Here is a 19,615-nt window from a genome sequence, read left to right on the forward strand (position 1 = left end):
GTCCCCTCTGCTTCTTTTCTAGGGACAGGAGTGTAGAGGCAGGTACATCCCGGCCTCCTCAGCAAGGCTTCTCCTTCCTCCGGGCACTGGAAGGATCTGTCATGGGGTCCTGGGTGGGCTGGAGGCAGGAGTTGCCTCAAGGACACAATCGTAGGCCTGTTCTGGGCCTAAGGGTTCATTTCCAGGCAGGGTGTAAGGGAAAATCCCCACATGTATATACACACACACACCACATACACACACCCTCACACACATACACCACACACACACCCGTGCACACACACACACCACACACACTCACACATACACCACACAGACACCACACACACACCACACGCACACAGACACCACACACACACCACATGCACACAGACACCACACACACAGACACCACACACACAACACACACACTGCACACACACACATCACACACACACAGACACCACACACAACTACACACACACACCACACACACACAGACACCACACACACACCACACGCACACAGACACCACACACACACCACACGCACACAGACACCACACACACAGACACCACACACACACCACACGCACACAGACACCACACACACAACCCACACACTGCACACACACACATCACACACACACAGACACCGCACACAACTACACACACACACCACACACACACAGACACCACACACACACACACTGCACACACACACACCACACACACACAGACACCGCACATACAACTACACACACACACACCACACACAGACACCACACACACGCTACACACATACACCACACACCATACACACACATACAAACACACCACACACACACACCACACACACACATACACCACACACAGACACCACACACATGCACATAGACACCACACACAGACACCAAACATATACACACACATACACACACCACACACACACACACACACACACACAGCTTTCCTGAGCTTGCTTTTCCATGCACCAGGGGCAAGGCTTTCCCCAGCCCATGCCTATGGTGACCACGTCCTTGGTGGAACGCTGAGGAGGCGTGTGTGTCTATGTGGAAGGGGAGCGGGGAACAGGTAATTACCCAGGTGTGTGTGATACACAGGGCACGTCTGCTGTGACGTCCTCTAGAATGTGACCCGGGATGCGGTTTGTGTGTGTCCTGGGATGCGGCGTGCGTAATGCTGCGTGTGGGGTGTGGTACATGTGCTGTTTGTGGGTGTGGGTGTCACTGATGAGTGGGCAGAGTGCGCATACTGGCAGGTCCCAGGAGCACATGGCGGGTTGGGATGCACCGCGTGGGCAGCCGGCCCAGGCCCAGGAGCAGTTTCTTCCCCCGGAATCAAGTCATTGCCTCCCCGTCCAGCTTACTTCCATTTGCTAGGACCCGTCTGGCGCCAAGATTTTCGGCTAGCGTGATCCCTCAGTTCTGGAGCTTTCCGCAGCCACAGCCTTCATGGGCAAAGGAAGAGGCCAAGAACAATAGTGGCACCTTCCTCTGGGCCCCCAGGAGAGGAAGACCATCAGGTGGGGAGGGCTCTCTGGACACGAGGACAGGGCCAGGACTGACCTTCGTGTGTCATTTTCTTATTTAATCCTTTTCATGCCTGTGAGAAAGGGTCACCAAAATCAGTCAGGGACCCAGCAGGAAACGGGAGATTGCAGAGGAGTCCCAGGGCTGCCAATTGTACCGAACTGTTACCTCCCTCTGCCTGGCATGAAACTGGCAAGAGCTGGACAGGGGCTGTGGCCACTGCCACCCCCTGATGACCGTCAAGGAGGGGCCGGGGAACCGACGCTGCAGCCTCTCTACTCCCATTCTCCGAGCTCTGTCGGCACTGGCCAGCTCAACCAGAAGACAGAGGGCGGGGGCCCAGGGTGACGGCTCCTGTAGAGGTCAGGCTCTGGGTTCTGAGCAGGTGGGGAAGGGTGGGGAGTGGCTCTGGAGGGGCAAGCAGAGACCTCCCAGAGCAGCTCCCATCCTGGCTTTATGGAGGTGGGCACCATAGTGATATCCACTGCCCAAGGTCTCCCATGGGGAGGCTGCAGAGCCAGAATTGAAGCCTGGCTCTGACGGATGACTCCCGCCCACTGGTAGTCAGTGGGCTGGTCGCACACCCTCAGCCTCCGGTCAGACCACAGCCCCCACGGTCTGTCTCAAGACTTTTGGGAGGGGCAAATGAGGTCTTGAAACTATAGCAGAGGATCTTTGATCTGAGTGGTTAAAAAAAAAAAGTTTTTAATGCAGCTGCCAAGGTGACACAGGTGATTACCAGAATAATAAGGGGATGGGATAGGAAAGCCAGGTACTGGGGAACTCAGCTGGAACCTGGCTTTAAGAGGCCCAGAGAAGTTCTGTGGCTTGCCTCAAGGTCCCACAGCATATCGGGGCAGAGCTGGGGCAGGTAACCCTCTCTGTATTACAGGGGAGACCCCAGCCACGGGCTAGGAGGTCTCCTCCAAACATTCTCCCAGAATCATGGATAGAACCCACTCAGGGTCTCTCATCTGCTTGGGAGGGGTTCATTGCAGCCTGACAGGAAAGAATCCAAGTGCCCATCAATAGCGGGGTGGTTAAGTAGAATACAGTCTCATGCTGGAATAAGAGGTAAGTAATGAACAGGTTGAAATGAGTCTATGACTCAGAGAAACCTTCAAGATACAGTAAGACCAAAAGCCAGGCTACTAATCAAGGCCACAGTGAGATGCCACCACGTCACACCCACTGGGATGGTCACAGTCCAAGAAAGAATAACAAGTGTTGGTGAGGAAGTGGGAAAGATGCTGGTGGGGATGTCAAATGGTACAGCTGCATGGAAAACGGCCTGGCGGGTCCTCCAGCAGTTAAAAAAAGAGATATCACGCGACCCAGCAGTTCGCCCCCAGGTATATACCCAGAAGAAATGAAAAGGTATGTCCACACAAAAACCTGTAGACGAATGTTTACAGCAGCTTTATTCAACTCAAGAATGATAAACAAAATGTGGTCTATGTTTTCTGTTTTTTCTTTTTTTTTAGTTTTGTTTGTTTGTTTTGAGACAGAGTCTCACTCTGTCACCCAGGTTAGACTGCAGTGGCACGATCTCGGCTCACTGCAACCTCTGCCTCCTGGGTTCAAGTCATTCTCCTGCCTCAGCCTCCTGAGTAACTGGGACTCCAGGGACGCACCACCACACCTGGCTAATTTTTGTATTTTTAGTAGAGACGGGGTTTCACCGTGTTGGCCAGGCTGGTCTTGAACTCCTGACCTCAAATGAGGTTTCCCAAAGTGCTGGCATTACAGGCATGAGACACTGAGCCCGACTCATAATGTGGTCTATCTATGGAGTGGAATAATATTCAGTCATCAAAAGGCATGAAGTACTGACATCCGCTACAGCACGGATGAACCTTGGAAACATGCAAGGTGAAATAAACCAGACACAAAGGACACACATTGTACGATTCCATTTCTACGAAATGTCTGGAGTAGGCAAATCTACAGAGACAGAAAATAAATTAGAGGTTGCCTGTGGCTGCAGAGTATAGAGGAATTAGTGGCTGATGGCCAAAAAGTGCAGGTTTCTTTTTGCAGTACTGACAATGCTCTAAAATTGATTGTGGCAATGGTTACAGAACTCCGAATATACCAAAAGCCATTCAACTGTACATTTTAAATGGATGAATTTTACGGTATGATAATATTTCAATAAGGCTATTTAAAAACCAGGTAATTGAAGGGTAAGTAGAGTATGATTCTAAATATGTAAGGAAAAGTGCATACATACAAATGATTGGGTAGGCATTACATCTCTCTGGAAAGATGTCATCAACAAACTGTCAGCTGAGGATGCTCAAGGAGGGGCACTGAGTGGGAGGCACGGAGGGCCGCCTTTTCTCTATGAAGTACAGTGTGTCAAATTTTCACCATGTATCTTGCTTTTATAATGGACACATGCCCTGCATCTGGTCCTTGCCTTGGGCTGGCCCGGTCCTCCTTGAGAAGCAGGCCTTGCTCCATGGGAGCTGATGTGTCCGCCTGAGCTCATGGGAGTGGTTCTCTCCAAAAGGGCAGGTCGAAAAGTCCTCCTCCTCAGGCCTGAAATAGATTCCTGTTCAAAACCTAGCAAACCAACTATTTTTGGCTGCCTGGCCTACCAGAGGCGGGTCCGAGAGCCTGCAAGGGCACCATGCCCAGGCTCCCAGGAAGGCTGTCCTAGGGACCATAATCAGTGCACCTCCCTGCCCAGACTCTAAGCAGGAATTGTATCTCACCCATAGGATGAGATTTCAGGGGGCTCCCCTTGTAAGCCCAGTAGCAAGACTGGTCTGTACCCCAAGGGAACAATTCTGGAGCCAGTACATACTAGGTGCTGAGTATTGTGTTAGTGGTGCCAATTATGTTGTGTCTCTCCTAGTTGCCCAGTCAAGGAGGGACTGTCATCATCATTTTACAGGTGGGGAAACAGGCTCTGAGATCCTACCCCTGGAGATGGGTCTCAAACTTAGGCCAGCTACTTCACCCTACTATACCACTTGTATCATTTGAGAACCAAGTGACAAAAACCCTAACTAAAGTTGATGACAATAATAGAGGAGATGTATTGATTTATTGATTCACATAGCTGAGTCAAGAATGGGTGGGCTTCAGGTGAGACTTGATCAGGACGATCAGGACTCCAGCTCCATTTTTCAGTGGTTCTATCAACTCTACCCCCTCTTTGCGTCTGTGAGCTTCATCCTTTTTATTTTTATCTTATTTATTTATTTATTTATTTATTTTGAGATAGAGTCTCGCTTTGTTGCCCAGGCTAGAGTGCAGTGGCACAATCTTGGCTCACTGCAACCTCTGCCTCCCAGGTTCAAGCAATTCTCCCTGCCTCAGCCTCCCGAGCAGCTGGGATTATAGGCACCCACCAACATATCTGGCTAATTTTTGTATTTTTTAGTAGAGACATGGTTTTGCCATGTTGGCCAGGCTGGTCTCAAACTCTTGACCTCAGGTGACCCACCCTCCTCGGTCTCCCAAAGTGCTGGGATTACAGGTGTGAGCCACTACGCCCGGCTGAGCTTCATCCTTAAGATAATTTATCTTAAAGTAGCCAGATGGCTTCTAACATCTGTCAGGGGGATCCTCATGCTTCCTCAACATATCCAGAGAAACAGCAAGAGTGTTCTGCCCTAGCATTCTGACCAAGACTCTGAGATTCACTGTGATTGAATGGGCTTAGGCCACTCCTGCCCTTGAACAAATTCCTGTGACCAGGGCACAGGCCTGAAGGCAAAAGGTTCCAGCCCAGAGCTGGAGTGAAGCTCGGCCTTCCATGGAATACAGGGAATTTGGGGGAGCAGATGGGTTGCTGAATAAAAACTAGGAATGGGAGAAAGTGCAGGTATGTTGTGCAGGTAATCATTCAGACCCCCAACCTTCTCCTCTTAGTGAACTACATAAAGACATCATTCTGGGCATATTGCACTGAATAAAATTATTTCCCAGTTTCTCATGTGTAAAATGGTTGTACAGTTGGACCAAGCCTTTATATCTAGGATGATTATTAATTTTTAATCAGTCACACTCTGGCTTGGGACACCATGAGAATAGCTGGATTGGTTGATAGCTGAATGCTTGCCTTTGTTCCCCAGACCCTGGCCTGACCCCCCTGTGACCCCCTCCAGTCCCTGCTTGAGCTCCTCCTGCTACACCTTTGCCCCCATAAGAAGCAATCCAAGCCCTTTTTCCAGGCATCGTGATCTTTGGAGCTCTGCCTCCTGCCTGCTGTCCCAGCTACTGTCGCCAAAAAGGAAGAATGGGTCTAGCCTGGACCTTGGGCTCGTCTCAGGTCTCCAGAGGAGTCAGCATCCCCCAAACCATGGGGATCCCTCAACAGAAACAGGAACTGCCGGGAGAGGGACCCAGGACATGGTCACTTAGGGCCAGGTGTCAAATACCCACTCTACCCTATCCTAAGGCCCCCTGGTTGTGTTCCCTTGGGCAAGTCCCTTCACTCTCTGAGCCTCCACTTCTCCGTCTGTGAAATGGGAGCATTGATAACTGTCACCCTGTGGGGTAGCAGTAGGAGGTCTGTGTTCAGCAGACATCTTCCCCTCCTTGTCCTGCCGGAGCAGTGGGGCTGATGTGACAATGGTCGCCTCGCCCTCCTGTACTTCCCTCTCCTCCTCCCTTCTCCCTCTAGGCTTCCCTAGATGCCCCTCATCCTGGTCACCGCTTGCCTATGCCCAGCATCCCTCCAGGCCCCCTCGGCCCACATGGAGGGCACTTTCCCAGCCCAGGCGACTCCAGGACGAATGGATTTTGGAAAGAGCCCAGCCCTGCCTCCTGCCAGCGCCTTGGAGAAGACAAAGAAACAGGGGTCAGGGAGGGGACAGGGAGGGGGCAGGCAAGCCCTGGCCCAGCAGCCTTGGGGCTCATGGCCGGGCAGGGTTTCCGTGAGCAGTTCTCCGTTGCTCCCAAAAATAACCACAGTGTGTATCTTATCGGCCTCACGCCGCAGATGTTTAGGATAAACCTTCGTAAATCTCTGTCCACCGTCCGTTAGAAAAATGCTGAAAATCAGAGGAACGTGGCAATGGCCACAGACTCACAATTTCTCTCTCTCATCTCTGTTTCTAACTCCATCTCTCTTCTCTCTCCATATCTCTCCGTGTTCTTTCTCTCTTGTTTTCTGAGTGTCGCCTTCTCTCTCTGTCTCACTATCCCTTTCCTTTCTTCCTTTCCTCAGCTCTTTCCCCCATTATTAAGCCATGAGAGAGGCCTCAGCCTACCAGACGCCCACGGAGCACATATTTTAATGCGCCTTCACAGTCTTCCAGAAAAACAGATGCAACATCTATGACATTCTTCCTGCTCACTGCAACAGCAATTAAAGAGAGAATTGGGTGAGGGGGGAGGCCTGGGAAGAGGATGGGGGGAGAGGAGAAAAGAAAAGCTCCTTGTGGGGGCTGCTTCTCAACAAAGGGAGTCGACAGTGCACGGGGCTGCTTGTGTGACCGTCTAGCACTATGACATCTTTCTCCCAGAACGTCAGCTTGGGGAGGGTGGCGGGGCTGACAGTGGTTCAGTCGGCAAAGCCTGGCATGGGAGAGGCAGTCAGGGTAACCAGGGCCCAGGCTGGGGCTTTCTTTGCCAACGTGATATTGGGAGAGAGCACAGGATTCTAAGCCCTGCGTTCAGAGCCAGGCTACTTGGGCCTGTGGGAACCCAGGCAGCTTCAACCCGTTCACTTCCTCACTCATTCATTCATTCCACAAGCATGTGCGAAGTCTACGGATGTGTGGCATGGACCACGGGGTAAATAATTACAGCACAACACGAGGGCAAGTGTGAACACGTGTCACCTGGTGGTCCTAGTGGCCCTCCTAGAGGAGATGGCTCAAGTCTGAAGGGTGAGAAAGGCTTAGGTGAATGGGGTGGGATGGGCAGGGGTCTCCAAGGGGAACTGAACTCCCACAGAGAGCAATTTACAAATGAGAAAACCAAGGATGCCCAAGAAGCTGAGAACCCAATGAGTTTGCACAGGTGGCAGAAGGCCTTCAAGAAGGCATAGAAGGCTGTCCAGACCCCAGCATCATCCATGTCACCATCAACCAGAGTTCAGCCTCAGACACCAACAGGGGAAGACAGAGGCCACAGGTAAGTGAGGCTCACCAGCCAGGTATCGGCACAGAACTCGAGGATGTGCGCCTGTCAACGAGGGTACCAAAGATTGCCATGCGTGACTGATTGCCCAAGTTTTCATGAGAAGATCGGATATGCAGACTTTTTTTTTAAAGGTGAAATATTATTTTCAAATGATGGTGACTTAGTCACTCTAAAAAATTGATGGGCCAAGCTATATCCATCGGCAGGGCATGTGGGGTCCTCGGCTGCTGTTTGTTAACCTTTGGTGTGTTCTGAAGTACCAGGTTACAGCAGGCTCCACCTAAGCCCAGCATTTAGGAGGAGGCAGGCCCGGTCTTCACGGTCCCTCCAGGAGCCTTGTTTCTAGAGGGCACGTCAGTACCCACTTGAGCAAACTCAGGCCTCAGCACCCTGGCAAAGTCGATAGGCCTTGCCTTCTGCTTTCAGCCGTGGGCTTGAACCCTAACCCTGATGCTAAATAGCTGTGAAATCCTGAGCAAGTCCCACATTTCTTTATCCTTTACCTGATTCCAAAGAGTGTTTAAGGTTCTTCCATGAATACATTAGCAGTGCAAAATGTGGCCAGGCGCAGTCGCTCATGCCTATAATCCCAGCACTTTGGCAGGTGGATTCCTTGAGCTCAGGAGTTGGAGACCATCCTGGGCAACCTGGCGAGACCCCATTTCTACAAAAAATACAAAAACAAAAAGAAAGTATCCAGGCATTATGGTGCACACCTGTAGACCAGGGAGGCAGAGGTGGCAGAATCACTTGAGCCGGGGAGTCGAAGCTGCAGTGAACTGTGATTGAGCCACTGCACTCCAGCCTGGGTGACAAAGAGTAAGACCCCGTCTCAAAAAAAAAAGAGGGGGAGATGTTATATAGATAAATAGAATCAAGTAGGAAGTCAGAATCTTTGGAAAATAAGAGACGCCAAGTAATGGAAACAAAGGTAAGATTTGTCTACAGAGCATAGGTTCTAATGACCCTGTACCACCAGTAGAGTTGGACTTAAAACATTACCTTGGGATTCCCAGCAGCCAAAGCAAAGAAGAAATCATGTTTTTGTGATTTATTGTCCTTGAAAATAAAAACATACCAGTTGATCAAAGAAGCAGTTTTCCTGGTACTGGGCTTGAGATAAAATTACTTAATGGCTCTCCCTAAAAAGACCTTTGTGTGATATAGTAAACAATAATTCTATGTGCTAGTAAAAACATTTAAGTTTCCTATAGCTATTTCTTTAATGTCCTTCTATACAGGCTGATGATGTAATATCAAAACAGATCAAGATAATGGAAGTGAGACTGAAGAATGGAGTTCTCCATTGCTTTAGTGGGCAAGTTACTTCCTGCCTCTGAAATGTATTTTTTTCACTATAAAATAGACCAGATACAATGCCTATATCTTAAGATTGCTGAGAAGCTCAAGTGGAATAAGGTAAATAAAATGCCTGTGATGATTTCTGGCACATAGTAGATCTCATGGGATTCACCAGTGAGATTGCTGTAACAAACAACCCCTACATCCCTTAACATAATAACATTTTATGTATTGCTCACATCGTCCTCTAGTGTAGATTGTTGAGGCACAGAGGGCAGGTGTGTTTATAGACGCCGTCTTGAACCCATGCAGTCATTCAGGGATCCAGGCTTCTATGTGTGGTTCTGCCCTCCCTGAGAATGTCAAAGTCTCCATTCAGCAGGTGATGGAGAAAAAAGTTAAAATTGAGTATGAGAAGTTTCTATGGGCCAAGACTAGAAGTGACACACTTTTACCTGTAACCCATAATTTTGACCATAATCCACTGGCCAGAAATAAGTTCCTTGCCACAATTAATGGAAAGGCAGGCTGGCAAATGTAGTCTGTGTGCTACATGTCTGGGAAGAGGAGGATAACATGGCTGTTGGTGAGGGAGCCTGTTAGTCAGTGCCACTATCAGGAATCAAAATGAAGCTTGATTCCTCATCTTGGCCAGCAGTTAGGCAGCTCTGGAACCATCAAATTTGCCCCGGCTGTCCACCCCTTCTTCCAGACATCCTCACTGCTTTCTGTGGTCTTGAAGCACAGGAAATGTGAGCAATGGTCATTGGCCTTTCCCACATGCAGTTGTTTTTAGTTTTATGGACATGAGAGAGCAGAGACCTCCTGGGTCAGCTATTTCCTCTCCTGTTGCTGAGGCAGGGAGCTTCTTTGAGTTCATTGGCCTTTTGGCCTTTTCATCTACTTGTCTGCTCAGCATGGAATGTGCTGCTCAACAGTGGGGCTAAGGCAGAGGGGGTTGAAAAGTGCCTCAGAGGTGGTTCCTACTGTCCAGGGACTCACACTTTCACTAAGGAGGCAAAGGTAGCCACATAAGCAGAACATTCTCATACAAAATACCCAATCTCTTATCAAAAAGATTAAAGGCAGTTTTCAAGGGCACATTTCAAGCAAATTAAAAAGCAAAACAAAACCCTCCATCCCCCTGACTATCACGCTCTTGCTCCTGCTCATCTCTCTGATTTCACCTGTTAACCACCCATCTATCATTTTCCAGAAACCCAGTTGACTTGCAGCTCCTTGAACCCTCTAAGCTATTTATCTACTCGGCCTTTCTCCATGCTCTTCCCTTGGCCTTTTGGCCTTTTCATCTACTTGTGGCCCCCAGGGGTAGATAGGAGAATATTTGGAAAGGAAGATGGACAACCTGTCTTTGACACACACAATCCTTGCTCAACACCGTTTCTTTCAGCTGAGTTTTGACTAAATATTGCTTCACTCATTCAACAAATTCGTCTTGAGGATACACACTGCCAGGCATGGCTCAAAGCTCTGGCCCAACCGCCATGAACATAGCAGAGCAAGCTGCACACATAAATAGCAGAATAAGAGAAGGAACAAATGATAAAGCTGAGGTATAAATGAAGCCATGAATAAACCCATTCACAAAACAAACAAACAAACAAACAAACCCTGATTTCCTAGATATTTGCTGCTGTGGTTGCCATGGAATTGATGTTGAGCTTCCTAGCAGCCAGCATGAAAATGGAAATTTGGTCAATTATACAAATCACAACGATCATGCCATTTGAACAAACTATTTACCCAAGAGAATTGTAATGATAGCTAGCATCTAGTCGGTGTTTACTACTCCTTATATACATACACAAGGCAGGGACTATTATTATCCCCACTTAATGGAAAAAGAAAAGTTTACAACTTGCCCACAATCATACAACTGGTGGGACAAGGATTGGAATACAGATTGTTTAAATTCAGAGCTGGGCTCTAACTCATCTCCTAGTTCTAAGACAAGAATCTCACCAATGTTCTCACAGTGTGGACACTGTGTGATAACCAATATTCTTGCAGTGGTTGCAGCAGAGGTTCCATGTCCTTATCCTGTCTCACCAGATATTTGTGCTTTCCTGCCAACGCATGTTTCAGCCATAGTCCCTGTGGTGAGTCCTTTCTCCCGGCGGGCTCTCATCTGGCTGCCCCCAGGGGTGGATAGGAGAATATCTGGAAAGGAAGATGGACAACCTGTCTTTGACGCACACAATCCTTGCTCAATACCATTTCTTTCAGCTGAGTTTTGACTAAATATTGCTTCATTCATTCAACAAATTCATCTTGAGGATACACACTGCCAGGCACTGCTCAAAGCTCTGGCCCCACCGCCACGAACATAGCAGGCAGAATCCCCATCTTCATGAAGCTTATAGTCTTACAGAAGAGAGAGACATTAAGTGAGTAAAAAATGCAAAGAAAATACATCTTTACGTGTTATAATAAGTCTATAAAGGAAGCATAATGAAGGGGGAATAATTTCGTTTGGGTTGGAGTGATGCAAGTCCCTCTGGAGGAAATACCATTTAATCTGGAAACTAAATAAGAGCAAAGAGATGAGACAAAAGGCTTCCAGGCCAAGGGAAGAGCATGGAGAAAGGTCGAGTAGATAAATAGCTTAGAGGGTTCAAGGAGCTGTAAGTCAACTGAGTTGCTGGAATATGACAGATGGGTGGTTAACAGGCAAAATCAGAGAGATGAGCAGGAACAAGAGCATGACAGTCAGGGGGATGGAGCGTTTTGTTTTGTTTTTTAATTTGCTTGAAATTAGACTTCCTGGCAAGTGCATGGATTTCAGTAATTCTGTATTGTAGAGCTAAGGATAAGATGAGTAATCAATTTGTTGGAAGGATGAGTGGGTGGGTGGATGGATGGATGGATGGATGGATGGATGGATGGGTGATGGACAGATTGATGCATGGATGGATGGATGGATAGATGGATGGATTGGTGGATGGATGGATTGGTGGATGGATGGATGGATAGCAGGCAGGCTGTGTGCTGGGAGACTCATGAAGCCATCTCAGGGAGGGAAGATTGACGGGAGGGACAGGAGGCAGGAGTCTCATCAGGACACTTTTGTCCCAACCCCTGCAAAGTCAAAAAGGACCTGATAGAGGAGGCTCCTGGAAGAAGGCTTTAGATCTGCTCTCAGAAAAGTTGTTGTGTTTGGTCAAATGAAGGTACTGGGGCCAAAGAATCCAAAAGGGGTCCAGTTCATCCCAGAGAAGACTGACTGGAGCTGGATGTGCAAAGTCCACGGTGACCTGCCTGGTCCAGAGCGGAGGGGCTAGAGGAAGCATGAAGGATTGTATGTGATGCTACTACTTCCCGTTCCTACATTTTACAAAGCACTCTGACAGTGTGATGATGATGATGATGATGATTGTCACCTACCGCCCACCTACTATGTGCTAGGCCCTATGCTAAGCACTTAAAATGCTTTGGCTCATTTAATTCTTACCACAATCTTGCATGGGCCATACTATCCCAACCCCACCTTGCCCCCATTTTGCAGATGAGGGCACAGAGGCTCAGAGAGGTGAAGCAACTTGTCCAAAATCCTACAGCTACTGAGTTCTGTCCAACCTTCCACCTCTCTAGGTCTCCTTTATTTGTAGAGCACTTTGGATATTTTGTGCTGCCCAACTCGGCCTTGCCTAAGCGCAGGTCTGAGCTGGTGTCATTTCTCACAGCATGCTAAGTGCATGGTGTGGCATTTCCAGGTGTCCTTGCTGGAAACAAAGGTAGGAGGGGGTGTTGGTATGGGGGTGAGGTAATCATGACAATATGGGATTGAGCGATGCCTCAAGGTGCCTTCTGGGAAAAGCTTTGATGCTGTCTGGTGGAGGAATGAATCTCCTATTTGATCTCATGAATGAGCAAAGCAGTGCATCAAAGCCATGATTCCAAAGTTGCTTTCTGGACACCTATAATCCCTAAGGGCTTCATGAAATGTCCCTAAAGTTGCCCAAATAACACTTCATTTGACCATAAGTTTATAAACAGTTATTCACTAAAAACGATGCAAATGAAAACAGCAAGCAGCTACTAGTATTCTATCTACCAGATGGGCAAAATTGAAAGCCCTGGTAATAGCCATTGTTGGAGCGGTGGGGAGGGATAAACAGGCGTCTCTCGCACTGCACGAGACTGGGGGAGCACACGCTGATAACATCCTTCTGGAGAGCAAGCGGGTATTGCACATCAAAAGCCTTGGGATTGTGCATCTGTTTTGACACGGCCCTTTCACTCTGGGGAATTTATTAAGGAAATAATTAGGGACACAGTTATGAAGAGGGTCATCGGTGGGGTTTTGGTGTCCTGGAGCCAGCTCACACAGGCTCTCAAGGACTGTGCTCTCTTGAGAGCTTCAGTGATGTTGGTAGCTTGAAATCGGTCATGGTGGGAATATTCACACTAAGAAAATTAGCAAACACTGCAAACCAGGGTTCTTCCCCCGAGAGTGTCTAGTACGTCCCAGTTTAACAACCCTGGGTGGTCATAAGAATGTACAATTGGTAACAACCAAAACGTCCCACAGTTGGAAATTGGCTCAATAGAGGAAGGTTCACCCATCCCATAGAATGTTGTGTGGCCATTAAAAATCAGACTGGGGAGGAGTGTTTCTTGGTTGACACGGAAAACATTCTTGAGGGCCACTAAGTGAAGAAAGCATCTGCAGAACCACAGGCACATTTTGATACCAAGCACACATATATGCCTGCACATGCACACGCACACACACGCGCACACACACTTGTACACACGCAGACTCTCTAGAAGTCTCTACAAGCACACATTAGCATCACTTATTGCTAGGGAGCGAAAAGAGGAGAACTCACGCAGGAACAAAATCTTATATAAGCTTACTTTTTACTATAAATTCTTTTTACTGTAAAGGCTTTCCTACAAGCATGCTATCTGTAAACTTTTTTAAACCTACCCTCATTAAAACATCTCTCTGCTCCTTACTAACTCCGGCACAGAAAACAGGGCTGGAAGTATAAACACTAAAATGTTTATACTTTTAAACATTTTAGAGCAGGGCTTATCTCTGAGACTACCAGGGACTTGTAAAGCTTTATTTATTTATTGTCTTCGGGTTTCATTTTCTTCCTGCTTTTCTGGGGTTTCTGCATGTCAGTGAAACATTATGTTTAACACAAACAACGATCCAATTAACATGCCAAGTCTTTTTTTCGAGAGGGACAGGGTGTGTTGGAAGAATGAGGGTCACAGTTCTAACGGGTCAGCAGCATCCATTGGGAACTAAGTAACACTGGACCATGAAAACAGCTTCCCAGCCCCCGGAGTTCCAAGGGGAAGCCTGTAAGATGGTTGAGTTCAAATAAAGGCTAGTGCTGCTCGGGTCCATGATTGTGAGTTTCTTGAGACAGATTTGAGGTGAGGGAATATAGTGACCAGCCTCCTGTGCCTAGGGAAAAAGGATGGGCTTGGGGTGAGGGTGAGAGGATAGATACCAGCTGGGAGGCGCAGGCTTGAGAAGACCTAGGCGTCCCTTGGGGAGGACTCGAGATTTGCAAACCTTGAGGGTGAGCAGGCAGGATGGCTTTGTGATCAAATGTGCATGTATTCTTTCAGTAATTGATTGATTCATTCATTCATTCCACAGATAGTTCCTAGGTACCTCTTCTGCAGCAGACCTGGGTTAGAGCTGACATAAGTTATTGTAACTAATCCTTATAGTCATACTGAGAACTCTGATTCCTATTTAACAGTTGAGGTCTGAGTGCCATGGTTTACGTCTGTAATCCCAGCACTTCGGAGATAGAGGGAGGAGGATAATATTGAGCCCAGGAGTTTGAGACCAGCCTGAGAAACATAGCAAAAGCCCATCTCTACAAAAAATAAAATTAAAAAAAATTTAGCCAGGCATGGTGGCATGTGCCTGTAGTTCCAGCTACTATGTAGGGGCTGAGGTGGGAGGATCACTTGAGACTGGGAAGTTGAGGCTGCAGTGAGCCGTGATTGCACCACTGCACTCCAGCCTGGGCCACAGAGTGAGTCTCTCTAATAACAAGAAACAGTTGAGGAAACTGATGCCCAGGGATATAAGGTCAGTTGCCCAGGTCTCTCTGTAGATGCAGGTTCTCTTTTGCTGAAAGGACATGCCTTCCTTTTAGACTGAGGGACTCTTGCAGGATGGTCAAGGCTAGTGACAATCATCAGACTTTGGCAATTCATTTTTTCATCCCGTCCTTGTTATCTCTTTGGTAGCAAACATAGTAGTGTCTCAGTGGAAGAAGTGATAGTTTTGACCAAGACCTCAACCCAAACACTCAAAAGGGCCTTCCAGATCTGCCCACTCAGCACACAGATGAATGAGGAGGCTCAGGGAGACAGACCTCCTTCCCTTCGCTTCACACCATAGCCGTGCAGGGCTTAGAGGAGCTGTGGGCATGGGCGGCTACTCCACAGCCCCTCCACTGCCCTTGCCTCTGCTTGTTATCTGCACTGGGCAGCCCCACCCTAATTGCTAAGGCCAGCAAGGCCCCACCCTTGACCCCCAAAACACCAGGGTCCAGGAGATGGGGCAAGCAGGCAGGACCACTGATGTGGATGCCAGAGCCCCCAGAGCCTTGTCCTGTCTCAGCTTGGCCTTCAGTCGCAGCCCACCCTGCAGTTGATGAGTGTGACCTCAGCGCTGGAACCATGAGCCCGAGCTCCTGGCCCCCCTTCTCAGCCGCACTGGTTCAGACCAGCACTCTGCCCAGAGGCAGTAGTTGTATTAGAGAGAAGGAGCTTTGGGTCAACCAAGCCTGGTGCTAATTCTGGCTCTATCGCTTAGTAGCTATGCCACCTTTACCTTTCTGTGTCTCATATTTCCAAAGGTCTTGGACCCTGAAAAAGGCAATAAGAGTGTGGGGGTTAGTGTAATTCATTAATAACAGCTAATGCAGGACTTCTGCTTCTGATCACAGTAGAATAGCACAGTCTGCACTTACCCTCCCACCTGAAACAACCAAAAGCCAGACAAAATGTACAAAAAGTTGGTTTTCAAGATATTGGTCATGAGGCAACAAAGAAGAGCAATCCTAGAACATCAGGAAACAAATGAGGCCAAGCTTACTTACTGGCTGGAGAGAGTTTCTAGGCCATAGCACAGAGTACAACGGAGACCCCAACAGTCTCTCTGATTGAAGAGATGGAGCTGCGAGTCCAAGGAGGTTAAAGCTGCTAGAGTTTACACAACAGAGTTTTGGACGGGAGACAGCTCAGAGAGAGAGAGAGAGAGAGACCTCCAGGGAAACTTGGAGGGTCTCCCCTGAGTATTCAGCTGATCATTGACCAGTGCCTGCACATGAAGAAACTATCTGAGCCAGAGAAAGAGCCACCCACGTGGCTTAGATGGAGCAGCACCTGGTGCTCGAACAGGGCCAGGACCAGTGCCTATTCTCCCCAGCCAGACTGGAAAGCCTCATGATTGACAGAACGTTAGACAGGATACTAACGAAAGTCTTACCTCAGCTGCCGAGAATAGTTGGCCCTGCACTAAACTCTGCTCAGATCCAGCCTATTACATTTTAAAAGCAAGACTTGAAAGGATTAAACTGTTTCTAAGTAACTTAACTTTGTCCCAGAACACAGGAATACTTTAAAAATATCCAGTTCCCAACAAGGTAAGATTCACAATGTCTGACATCTAACCAAAAAAAAAAAAAAAAAAAAAAAAAAAAAAAAAAAAAAAGACCAGACATGCAAAGAGGCAGGAAAATATAACTATAATGAAGAGAAAAATCAATCAATAAAAACTGACCCAGAACTGACAGAGATACTAGAATTAGCAGATAATGATGTTAAAACATTTATTGTACCTGTGTTTCATATGTTTGAAAAGTTAGAGACATGAAAGATATAAAATAAGCTTCTAGACCCCATACTCAATGGTGAAAAGTTGAAAGCTTTTCCTCTAAGATCTGGAACAAGACAAGGATGCCCACTCTCACTTCTTCTATTCAATGTAGCACTGGAAGTTCTAGTTAGAGCAATTAGGCAAGAGAAAGAAAGAAAAGGCATCCAAATCAAAAAGAAAGAAGTAAAACTATCTCTGGTTGCAGATGACAAATCTCGATGAGGGCACGGAGGCTTCATATAGAAAATCCCAAAAGGTCCACTAAAAATCTATTAGAATAAATGAATTCAGTAAAGTTACAAGATACAAAATCAACATAAAAAAATCAGTAGTGTTTCCATATGCTCACAATAAGCTATCTGAAAAACAAATCAAGAAAACAATCCCATTGACAATAGCTACAAAAAGAAATAAAATACTTAGTAGTAAATCTAACCAAGGAGGTGAAAGGCCTGTACACTGAAAACTATAAAACAGTGATGAAAGAAACTGAAAGTGACGTGAATAAATGGAAAGATATCTCATGTTCACACAAGGGAAGAATTAATATTGTTAAAATGTCCATACTACCCAATGTAATTGACAGATCTCTATCAATGCAATGCAATGCAATCTCTATCAAAATTCCAATTACATTTTTCACAGATACAGAAAAACAGTTCTAAAATTCATATGGGACCACCAAAGACCCAAAAGAGCCAAAGCGATCTTAAGCAAGAACAAAGCTGGAGGCATCACACTACTTTACTTCAAAATATACTACAAAGCTATATTAATCAAAACAGCATGGTACTGGCATAAAAACAGACACATAGATCAATGGAACAGAATAGAGAGTCCATAAACAAACCTACAATTTTGTTTTTTTTTTTGAGATGGAGTCTCGCTCTGTCACCCAGACTAGAGTTCAGTGAAGCAATCCCAGTTCACTGCCACCTTTACCTCCCAGGTTCAAGTGATTCTTGTGCCTCAGGCTCCTAAGTAGCTGGTTACAAATGTGTGCACCACACCCGGTTAATTTTTGTATTTTTAGTAGAGATGGGGTTTCACCATGTTGGCCAGGCTGGTCTCGAACTCCTGACCTCAAGTGATCCCCTTGCCTCGGCTTCCCAAAGTGCTGGGATTACAGGCATGAGCCACCATGCTTGGCCCCTAAAACTCCACTTTTACAGACAATTGGTTTTTAACAAAGATGCCAAGAACACGCAATGAAGAAAGACAGTTTCTTTAATAAATGATATTGGGAAAACTGGATATCCACATGCAGAAGAATAAAATTAGACCCTCATCTCACACCATACACAAAAAATCAACTCAAAATGAATTAAATGTAACACATAAAACCATTAAACTAATAGAAGAAAACACAGGGGGAAAGCTCCACAACATTGGTCTGGGCAGTGATATTTTCTTTTTTTTTTTTTTTTTTTTTTTTTTTTTTTTTGAGACGGAGTCTCACGCTGTTGCCCAGGCTGGAGTGCAGTGGCGCGATCTCGGCTCACTGCAAGCTCCGCCTCCCGGGTTCCCGCCATTCTCCTGCCTCAGCCTCCTGAGTAGCTGGGACTACAGGCGCCCGCCACCGCGCCCGGCTAATTTTTTGTATTTTTAGTAGAGACGGGGTTTCACTGTGGTCTCGATCTCCTGACCTTGTGATCCGCCCGCCTCGGCCTCCCAAAGTGCTGGGATTACAGGCTTGAGCCACCGCGCCCGGCCGATATTTTCAATATAATCTCAAAAGCATAGACAACAGAAACAAAAATAGATGTCGGATTACATCAAACCAAAAAGCTTCTGAACACCAGAGAAAACAATCCACAGACTGAAGAGACAACCTACAGGAGAGAATGAAGTCAGTATGTTAAGAGATATCTGCACTGCCATATTCATCGTAGCATGATTCAAAATACTCAAGCTATGGAATCAACCTAAGTGTCCATCCACTGATGAATGGATAAAGAAAATGTGGTGTATATACACAATGGAATACTATTCAGCATTTTAAAAAAAGGAAATCCTATCATTTTCGACAACATAGATGGACCTAGAAGACATTACGATAAGTGAAATACGCCAGGCACAGGAGGACAAATACCACATACTCTCACTTATATGTGAAATCTAAAAAGGCCAAACTCATAGAAGCAGAAAGTAGAAGAGTGGTTAGCAGAGGCTGAAGGATGGAGGAAGTGGGGAGATGTGGGTCAAAGGACACAAAATTTCAGTTCAACAGGAAGAATAAGTTCAAGAGATCTATTGTATGTCATGGTAACTACAGTTAATAACAATACATCCTATGCTTGAAAATAGCTAAGAGTCTATTTTAAGTGTTTTCAGCACAAAAAATATGTGCAGTAATGCATGTATTAATTAGCTTGATTTAGCCATTCTACAATGTATACATATATGAAAACGTCATGTTTTACCTCATAAATCATACAATTGTATTTGTCAATTAAAAATTTAAAAATAAATTTCATAACAAAAAAAACTCCCAAACTTCTAGAAACGAAAACTTCCTGTGTGAGAAGGTACATTGGATGGGATTAACAGCACAAGAAAATATTAGTGAACTTGAAGACGTAGCAATAGAAATGATCCAAAATAGGCCGGGTGCAGTGGCTCACACCTGTAATCCCAGCACTTTAGGAGGCCAAGGCAGGTGGATCACTTGAGGTCAGGAGTTCGAGACCAGCCTGGCCAATATGGTGAAACCCCATTTCTACTTAAAACACAAAAAATTAGCCAGGCATGGTGGCGGGTGCCTGTAGTGTCAGCTACTCGGGAGACTGAGG

The 19,615-nt window shown here is 46.7% G+C and overlaps 1 protein-coding gene across 9 annotated transcripts in view; it reads left to right on the forward strand.

Annotated features, from left to right (window-relative positions):
• Nucleotides 1–19,615, forward strand: part of RPL26L1 (ribosomal protein L26 like 1) — a 493,737-nt gene that overhangs the window by 109,449 nt on the left and 364,673 nt on the right. Inside the window, exon 1 of one of the 9 annotated variants that reach the window (XM_078003989.1) lies at nucleotides 3,838–3,841. The exons of the other annotated variants lie outside the window; for them this stretch is intronic. The gene's annotated coding sequence lies outside the window, so the exon portion shown is untranslated. Of the gene's footprint in view, nucleotides 1–3,837; nucleotides 3,842–19,615 lie in introns of those variants that run through there. 9 annotated transcript variants of the gene reach the window in all.

This window comes from Macaca mulatta, chromosome 6 (genome assembly GCF_049350105.2).
Source record: "Macaca mulatta isolate MMU2019108-1 chromosome 6, T2T-MMU8v2.0, whole genome shotgun sequence".
NCBI classification, from domain to species: domain Eukaryota; kingdom Metazoa; phylum Chordata; class Mammalia; order Primates; family Cercopithecidae; genus Macaca; species Macaca mulatta.